This window comes from Petaurus breviceps, unplaced genomic scaffold (genome assembly GCF_028583685.1).
Source record: "Petaurus breviceps papuanus isolate PSGF00001 unplaced genomic scaffold, PetGlider_PUasm1.0 90897, whole genome shotgun sequence".
In the NCBI taxonomy this organism is placed as follows: domain Eukaryota; kingdom Metazoa; phylum Chordata; class Mammalia; order Diprotodontia; family Petauridae; genus Petaurus; species Petaurus breviceps.
The window spans coordinates 6893200-6901857 of record NW_027187374.1 but is presented as its reverse complement, the minus strand read 5'-3'; positions in this window follow the sequence as shown (position 1 = coordinate 6901857).

Below are 8658 nucleotides of genomic sequence, written 5' to 3'. Positions count from 1 at the left end.
CCTAATATAATGCAATCTTCTTTTTCTCCTTCTGAGGAGAGGCCCATAGGGAATGGCTGCCCAGATTCTCAGGAGAGGGGCTGTTCTTTGGGACATCTGTTGGCCAATGGCATCCATGGGGGCTGGGAAGGGCATCTGGGAAGGGATCTGGGAATTAAGTTCAGACCTTGGAGGTGCTGTACCTTTGGATCACAGCAGGATTTGAACAGTACCTCTGAGGAGGAGAGGGTGTCAGCTGCTTCCTCTTAGGGAGAGGGCTTCAAGGGAGGAATTGTATAGTTTAGTAATGAGATCTTCTTGTATTAAAGTTAACAAGGGGAAAACCTAACAGTCCTTTGAGGTTGCAGTATGTCTCAGAAAAAAGCCCAAATATCATTGGACCAGATGACAATTCCAACAAAACCAGTCTCCCCACTTTAAGTGGTGACCCACAAATGGGTTTGGGGCGAATTAGTCAACACAGGTACAATCACTAATGTCAGGTGACCTTCTCAAAGATAGTCAGGGAATATTTACTTTTCAAGATCTTGGGGATAGATCATGAAAGGAGTGGGCATAGAGAATAGTAAATACCTGGAAGACAATGCCCTTTATTGCTACTTCTGGGGTCAAGGAAAGTCTCATCCTAAGTTTGGCCCCTGTCTAATGTGGGTAGTGGCACTATTCACCCTCCTTTCCACAGAATTTGAGAATTGAGAGAGCTTAGACAAGATCTAGTCCAATGCTCTCATTTTACTGGTGAAGTAACTGAAAGTAAAGAAGAAAAGTGACTTATCAAAGGTCATGCAGCTAATAAGTAACAAAACCAGGATGGGAACCTAGGGCTTACAATCTCATGGTACAGCAGAAAGCACAATGGCCTGGGAATCAGAGGCTCTGGGTTAAAATCTTGCCTAGTATATGTCTTACCTGTGTAACTTTGAGCAAGACCCTGTTTCCTCATCTGTAAAATGGGGTGGTAAGTGGGAGTGGGTGGACTAAAGTGCCTTCCATCTCTATCTATATTAATGATGCTAAGATCTCCCCACAATATCATGCTATCTCTCCAACACCTTCAACTAAAACTAATTAGGCACAGATGGGGTAGATAACTCAAGGTGCTTCCCCTCTCTTCCTACCTGATCTTCAAGCTGTGCCCTAGCTGAAAGCCACTGATCTGGTTTTGTATGACACCTTATATTAAAAGTGTCCAATTCCCTTTTTTTCCTGATGCAACTGCTGGAATAAACTTGGAAATTATATTGGTTCTTTGTGTCTGTTATCTTTCTAGATGATTTGGGGGGGGGTGTCACACAGAATTTGGTGATCCAAATAGCCAGTTATCCAATTATTTCCATATTAACTTCTCTAGAGAAGAATGAATATGTAAGAGCAACAGGAGGGGAAGGAGAAATAAAGATCCATGATACACTGGGAGAGAGGCAGGAGAAAATGAGGATCAAGGAGGTGCCAAGTTCTGAATTGGGCTTTGACAATGATGGATTCTCTCTTTGGTGTTGAACAAGGCACTTACCAGCATGCAGCAGCGGGCCCCTCACTTAAACAATTCCTCACTTTGCACTAAAGGTCTACTCTGGGGAAGTTACTGAGTCTCTTTCTTCAGCCTGCCCTGTTACTTGACCTTCCTATCTCCCCACTCTTCCAGGTCTGGAGTATCAGGGATAAAGTAGCATGATGCTTTCTGACAATTCCTGTGTAGCAGTCAAGAATTCCAGCTTGGTCTTAACTCTCACTCAAATGGGGAGAGCCATCAGTTAAGTCATGAGATGGCAGGTAAAAATGCTACCATTCACCATACCCTCTCATTCCAGAGTCTCATTCCAGGCATGTCATCTCATGCTAGATTCTCCCAGGTATAGTGACTCCCTTCCCCTTTTTCTCTGCCCTATTTTCCAATATCCACTGTTGGAGGTATTTTCTACTGGCCATAATGAGTCTGAATCTACAATCATAAGATTTCAGCCCTGACTTTGGATCCAGGAACACAAAGTCGCTACTGATCTTTCTGTGCATTTCTCTCACTTCCACTATTTTGAATGTGGTACCATAAAGTGTAAAGCTCATTATTTCTATTTCTCATCTACTCATGGATGTGGATATCTGCTGCTCCTATGAGATAGGGGGCTTACAAGAAGAGCATCGCCATTCCTTTGGTCTATTTATATCCCAACAAAGAATAAGGGAGCTCTTCCTGAACTATTTGTTTGGGTATCCATCTAGGATTTAGATACACTATCGTGTACTTCCAATAAATAATCTGGTTATGCCACTCATCAGCTTAAGAAACTTCAGTGGTTCCCTAATACCTGTAGGATAGACTACAAACTTTTCTGTTTAATATTTAAACCTTTCATAGTCTCTTTCCACCCTGCCTTTCCAGACTGATTCTATAATATTACTCTTAACAAACTGCATTTTGGCCAAAGTCTCCACTTCAGGACATTGCCTCTCCCACCTCCATATCTTTAAAGAGGCTATCCTCCATGCCTGGGAGGATGATGATGATGATGATACCTACCGTTTATATTGCACTTAGGTTTGCAAAGAATTCTACATATGTTGCCTCATTCAATCCTCCCAGCAAACCTGAGAAGTAGGTATTATTGTTTTACAGATGAGGAAGCTGGGGCTAGGGTCACACTGTCAGTAAGCATCTGAGGTGAAACTTGAACTCAGATCCAGCTCCAAGCCTAACACTGGGTCTGCCATGCCACCTAGACTCTTCTGTCTCTTTACTTCTACCTGTTAGGAGTCATAACTCCCTTTAAATACCCCCTTCCTGCTTGAGATCTTTCCTGATACTGACGTTATTAGTTCTTCCCACTTGCCACCCCACTTTACTTATATATAAAACCATAGATTTAGATCAGAAAAACTTAGAACATATAAATACAATGTTCACATTTTACATATGAAGAAACTGAGGCAGGGGCATTAAGTGGCTTAGCAAGTGGGATCTGAACTCAAGTCATCTAATAGAACAACTTTCCACTATTTGGAGCCACCTCTGTATCAGGGCACAGCTGGGTTTCCTTTATTAGAAAGGACTAAGGTTCTTAAGTACAAGGGCTGTTTTGTTTTTTCCTGTGAATCTGTGTGCCTAGCTCAGTGCCTTGTACATAGAGGGTAATTCTAATAACTGCTTGTCTGTGCTGGTCCATGAAGCCACCAAATCCCTCTCCAGAGGTGCTTCATTCAGAGAACAGTATTTGGACAAGGCCATTTGAAATGATATTCAGTAATGATTTCATACTTATTTACAAAGTCACAACCTGGAACACTCTCCCTCCTCACCTCTCCCTCCTCACCTCTTCCTCCTCACCTCTCCCTCTTGGTTTCAATGGCCTTCTTCATGGTGTTGTTTGTCCCTTTTGTCAGAAAGGACCAATGGCAGCACGGGGTGATGTCTTGACTTGTGCATGGATTGAGTTTAAGTGGGGCAGAGTTGCACAGAGTAGTCAGCCTCACTCTCTCTTCCAGAGACATAGAAGTCCAGTGACAGGACAAAAGTCAGGATGACTGGTGATGGTCTGGATGCAGTGGATGACTTCAGCATCCTCAATGTCTCACCAAGCTCTGAGCACTCCACTGCACCTGCTTCAGCTGCCTTCATGACCATCAGAACAAATTATTCTCACCTGCCCATTCGGAAGAGGAAAGTCTTCACATGCTTGGGCAGACACCCTCCACTCACTGATGGGTTGGAGGCCTGTCAGTGACCTGCAACCTGATGTAGTCTGTTCACTGAGATGGTTTATCGACTGTGGCCACTGCTCATGTTACAGGTTCTTGGAGCCAGAGGTGAGAGTTGAGTGACAGGTAAACACCAAAGATGGATGAGCAGGCCTGGAAAGGGCACACAAGCCCTCATATCAGAGGTGCTAGTCCTCACTGAACACCTTATAACACCTCACTGGCCTCCTTCAAATCCTACCTTCTGCAAGGTTCTTCTAGTCCTGCTCCCTCTTCCCCCTTTGCCTCTCCTCTGAGAACACCAACTATTTATACTGTTTGTATCTTGTCGTTACCTCCTTGTTTGGATTCCCAGCCCCTTCACCCATTAGAATGGGAGCTCCTTGATCTCAGGAGCCTTATTTGGGGGGGGGCAGTTATATCCCAACACTTAGGGAATAGCCAGGCATAGAGTAAATTCTTAGTAAATATGTCATAAATAGAGGGGGAACTGAATGATGGAGAGAGTTCCTACACCAGAAGTTCCCTATGCTGGCTTAGTTAAAAACAAAAGGTGAGTGAAATAATAAAATTGCTTATTAAGGGCAAAGATGATTTCATGCCTGTATTTGTATCCTCCAGCAATTATCTAATGTTTTTTGAAGGAAGGAAATAAACATTTATTAAGTGTACTTTACCAAAACTATCTCATTTGATCCTTATATCCCTGGGAGGTAGGTGCTGTTAGTAAGTCCATTTTACAATTAGTAAAAGTAAGGTCAAAAGCATTCAAAGGTTAGTTGACCTGCTCTGGGTCATATAGCTACTAACTAGTGGAGGTCACATTTGAACTCAGATCTTCTTGATTTCAGAGCCCCAGCTCTATCCACTAGATAGATCCATCTAGATGCTTGAATTGAATTGATGATTCATTCTCCTAGTGAGGTACTCAAAATGCAACTAGTATTCATGTCTTATCACAAAAATTGTTGATAATATTTCAGAGTTTTCTCACCCTTTTACTAGAGGCTGCTACATGTATACATACTCTGAAACCAAGGACTGATGATTTATTGTTCTTTTGCTTGCTTGCTTACATCTTGGGGTACGTGGCTTCTCAGGGGTACACCACCAGTCATGAATCCACAGGTTGTGGACTACTTGATTCAGGGAAGAATTTCAAGGTTTCAATTATACAATTATGCCAAATGATTCTCCTAGGGGTTGAAGGTAACCAATTCCACTCAATTATAAAATATTATTTATTTAGTACCTTCTAGTGCAAGGCACTTGCTGAGGAAACAAAAAAATGAAATGAGGCATTCCTTGTCTTCAGCAAGTTTCTAGTCTGATAGGGGATAAGACACATGAACAGCAGTGTACACAGTGCCTTATGCTATTAGGTATTTGGTGTTTATTGCATGGAATTGAGGGAAATCACTCTAATGAAAGGTAACAAGTGAAATGTGCAAAGGACTTGTCTGGGGGAAAATTCTATATGAAATCTGAAGAGGGAGAGTACTTTTTTATCATAAAGAGTAAGAAAATATTGTTTTTCATGCAAAAGAAGAGTGTATTTCAGAGCTCACTGCACAGATAATGACAATTTTTCATAGAACTGATATTTGATTTTATAAAAGAAGACAGTACCATGTCTTGTCTGCAACAGTGGGGGAAGCTAGACAATGCCAGTGTTGTGAGTGAGGGGAGACAAAGAGCAGTCGCGTGTTGGGAGGAGGCTGCTTCTTGGCCCCCAAACTGATTTAACACTCTTGTCCTTTTTCACTCTATACGAAAGAGACATTTGGATCACTGACTTGAGGTCTGTTCACTGAGAGTACTTCATCAATCAGAGGTCCTGTTGCTGAAACACTGACTGAATGAGCCAAAGAGCCTCTGTGGAGATGATTGTGGGGACCTATGCAAAATGCAAGTGAACAGATGTGAGGTCCCAGATGTGTGATAGCGAGTCTGCTCTTAGCCATGTGGTCCCCAGAAGAGAGATCCACTCCTAAGTGTTCTGTGGGAACAACTCCCCAAAGTTTGAGTATAATAGGCCCATCCTACTTTAAACAGTAAGGCAGAGAGTGTTGGACTCTTGCAATTTTATTATAAGTAGTAAAACCTTATTTACCCAGCTTGAGAATTGTGAGGAGTAAACTCTCCTGGATAGACAAATTTTTCAGAGGACTGAAATTTTAAGAGGCAAAACTTTTATTACTTTAATAATTTTGATAGAAATCTTTCTAAGATGAATTACAGACTTCTCAGACTTCTGAAGAGGAATATATTAAACATGACTTAAAGTTTTGTGGATACTTTAAGATGGCAAGAATATTGGCCTTGACATCAGAAGATCTGAGTTTTTATCTTGGCTCTACTGATTATGGCCCAGATGATTTTTGGACATGTTATTTTAATTTTCTGCACCAATTTGTTGATCTTATTATAAAATATTTTAAGAGTGATAGGTTACCCACTGGATCTCTAAAATCCCCTCCAACCCCTAAGTCTTATAATCAGTTATTATGCTAACACACTTGTGCCCTCAAGGTGAGTAAGGAATTAGTGAGTCAATCAATACACATTTGCTAAGTGCTTAGTACCTATGTGCCAGGAACTAGGCTAAGCACTAGGAATACAAAAAAGGGCAAAAAACAATCTCTGCTTACAAGGAGAGGAGAAATAAGTAAATAACTGAGTCTAGAAAATATAGAACAAGTAGACGGACGGTAATCTTGTTGTTTGTCCTTCATTTTTGAAGAGGGCCAAAGACATCACTGTTGATGCTTTTACTTTTGTGTGAATTGGATTTAAGTGAGGCAAAGTTGCACAAAGTCATCACTTTCACCCTTCTACAATCATCAAAGTTCCGTGGCAAGACAAAAGTCAAGATGACTGGCAATGGATGGCCTGGGATGCAGTGGATAACTGAACAAGCTCCACATCACCTACTTCAGCTGCTTTCACAGCAGTAGGAACAAGCTGTTCACATCCACCCATTTCTCCAGGGGAAGTCTTCACATGCTTGGGGTAGACATCCCTCTAATGCTGGTGGCCACCAAAGGATGCATTGGTGTATTTGCAAGTTCAGAGAGTGACCCCTATTAGCTGAGTTCTACATGATAGTAGGAGTAATGAAAGTGGAGATCTTTTTCCCACTTGCTTTCATTTCCTCCCTCTTGTGTTTTCCTCAGTTTTCTGCCTTTCCTTTTCCCCCAGGTGTCTTGATTGAAAACATTCTGCTTCTCTTTCCCTTCCTGAGGAGCATAAACTGCCATATGGAGTGACCTGTAAGACAGTATTATTTATGGCAGACTTATTCTCACTCCCTCTTTTGAGCGCCCTCCAAAGCCCCATCAACAGTACAAAGACTTTAAAGCCTTGTGTAGGAAAGCAGATCCGACTGATAGAAATGGGAAGAAGTGAACCTAGATGAGGAAGCTAGGTCCTCTGTGAATCCAGGCAAACTTCATTTGATCTCTATCCACCTATGCACAAGATAACATTTATCTATGGTTAAGTCACTGCTTTTGTATATAAAAAACATGATAGAGAATCTGTGACCACATCTATCTGTGATGCTCTAAGATTTTGGAGCAAGTGACCAAAACTACATTAAACCCTAAGACAAAAAAAACCATTTTAAAATTGGAAGATGTCAAGAGGTCTTAAAGCTTATAAAGGAAGCTTAAATTTCTCAGTGTGGGAGAGAACCCCAGAATCTGTAGCAGTAAAGAGATTACCAGTGGATTTTACTTCCCCATACTTTTGACATTGCCTAGGCTCATCAGGGGCAGCTAGGTGGCACAGTAAATAGAGCACCAGACCCAGAGTCAGGAAGACCTGAGTTCAAATCTGACCTCAGACACTTATTAGCTGTGTGACCATGGGCAAATCACTTAACCCTATTTGCTTTTGTTTCCTCAACTGCAAAATGAGCTGGAGAAGGAAATAGCAAACCATTCCAGTATGTTTGCCAAGAAAACCCCAAATGAGGTCACTAAGAGCTGGACACGACTGAACAGCAACAAGGCTCATTAGCATAAGATATGAAGGCTGAGGTTAAAGAAAGTTCTAATTAATCAAAATGCACTTAAATTATATTTCCACTTTGTTTATCAATTTTAAAAACTCTCAGAAGTATACCTTTAATTTGGGAGTTGTGAGATTTTAGTTTCAGATTAATGTTATCATATAGGGCTTCACCCTGTATCCTGCTTTGAATAAATAATCCTTATTAATATGTGTATTTGCTTAAGTCTAAAAGGGGACTTTTGAAATCTGAACAGGTCTTTATAAAAAAATACTCACCTGTAACTTACTAAAATTCAACCACTAGGGTACACATAGACCTCTCTTCTCCCACTCAAATGGACCATTAATGGCTATTCTCTGACCAGAATTGGGGTGAGTGGGTGGGAAACATTATTTACTGTTCATAGATTGAGATCTCAAATTGCAGAGCTGCCTCGACCTTACTCTTTCTCAGTCCTCTCCCCTTATCACAAACATTTTCTCTATACATAGTCCTTCATTTTAATTTCCTTCTCTCATCTCACATGACCACCACACTACTTCAGGCCCTCATCATCTTTCACGTGGACTAGTATAATATCCTTCCAGTTGACTTCTCTGCTTCCAGTTTCTTCCATGTCCAATCAATCATTCACACAATTACCAAAATAATATTCCTAAAATAAATAAATATATATATATATATATATATATATATGACCTTGTCATTCCCATGCTCCAAAGTGGCTTTCTTGCCAGTTAGATGGCACAGTGGATAGAGCTCCAGCCCTGAAGTCAGAAGGACCTTAAGTTCAAATCTGGCCTCAGACACTTGATAGCTGTGTGACCCTGGGCAACTCGCTTAACCCCTATTAGAAGAAGAAGAAGAAGAAGAAGAAGAAGAAGAAGAAGAAGAAGAAGAAGAAGAAGAAGAAGAAGAAGAAGAAGAAGAAGAAGAAGAAGAAGAAG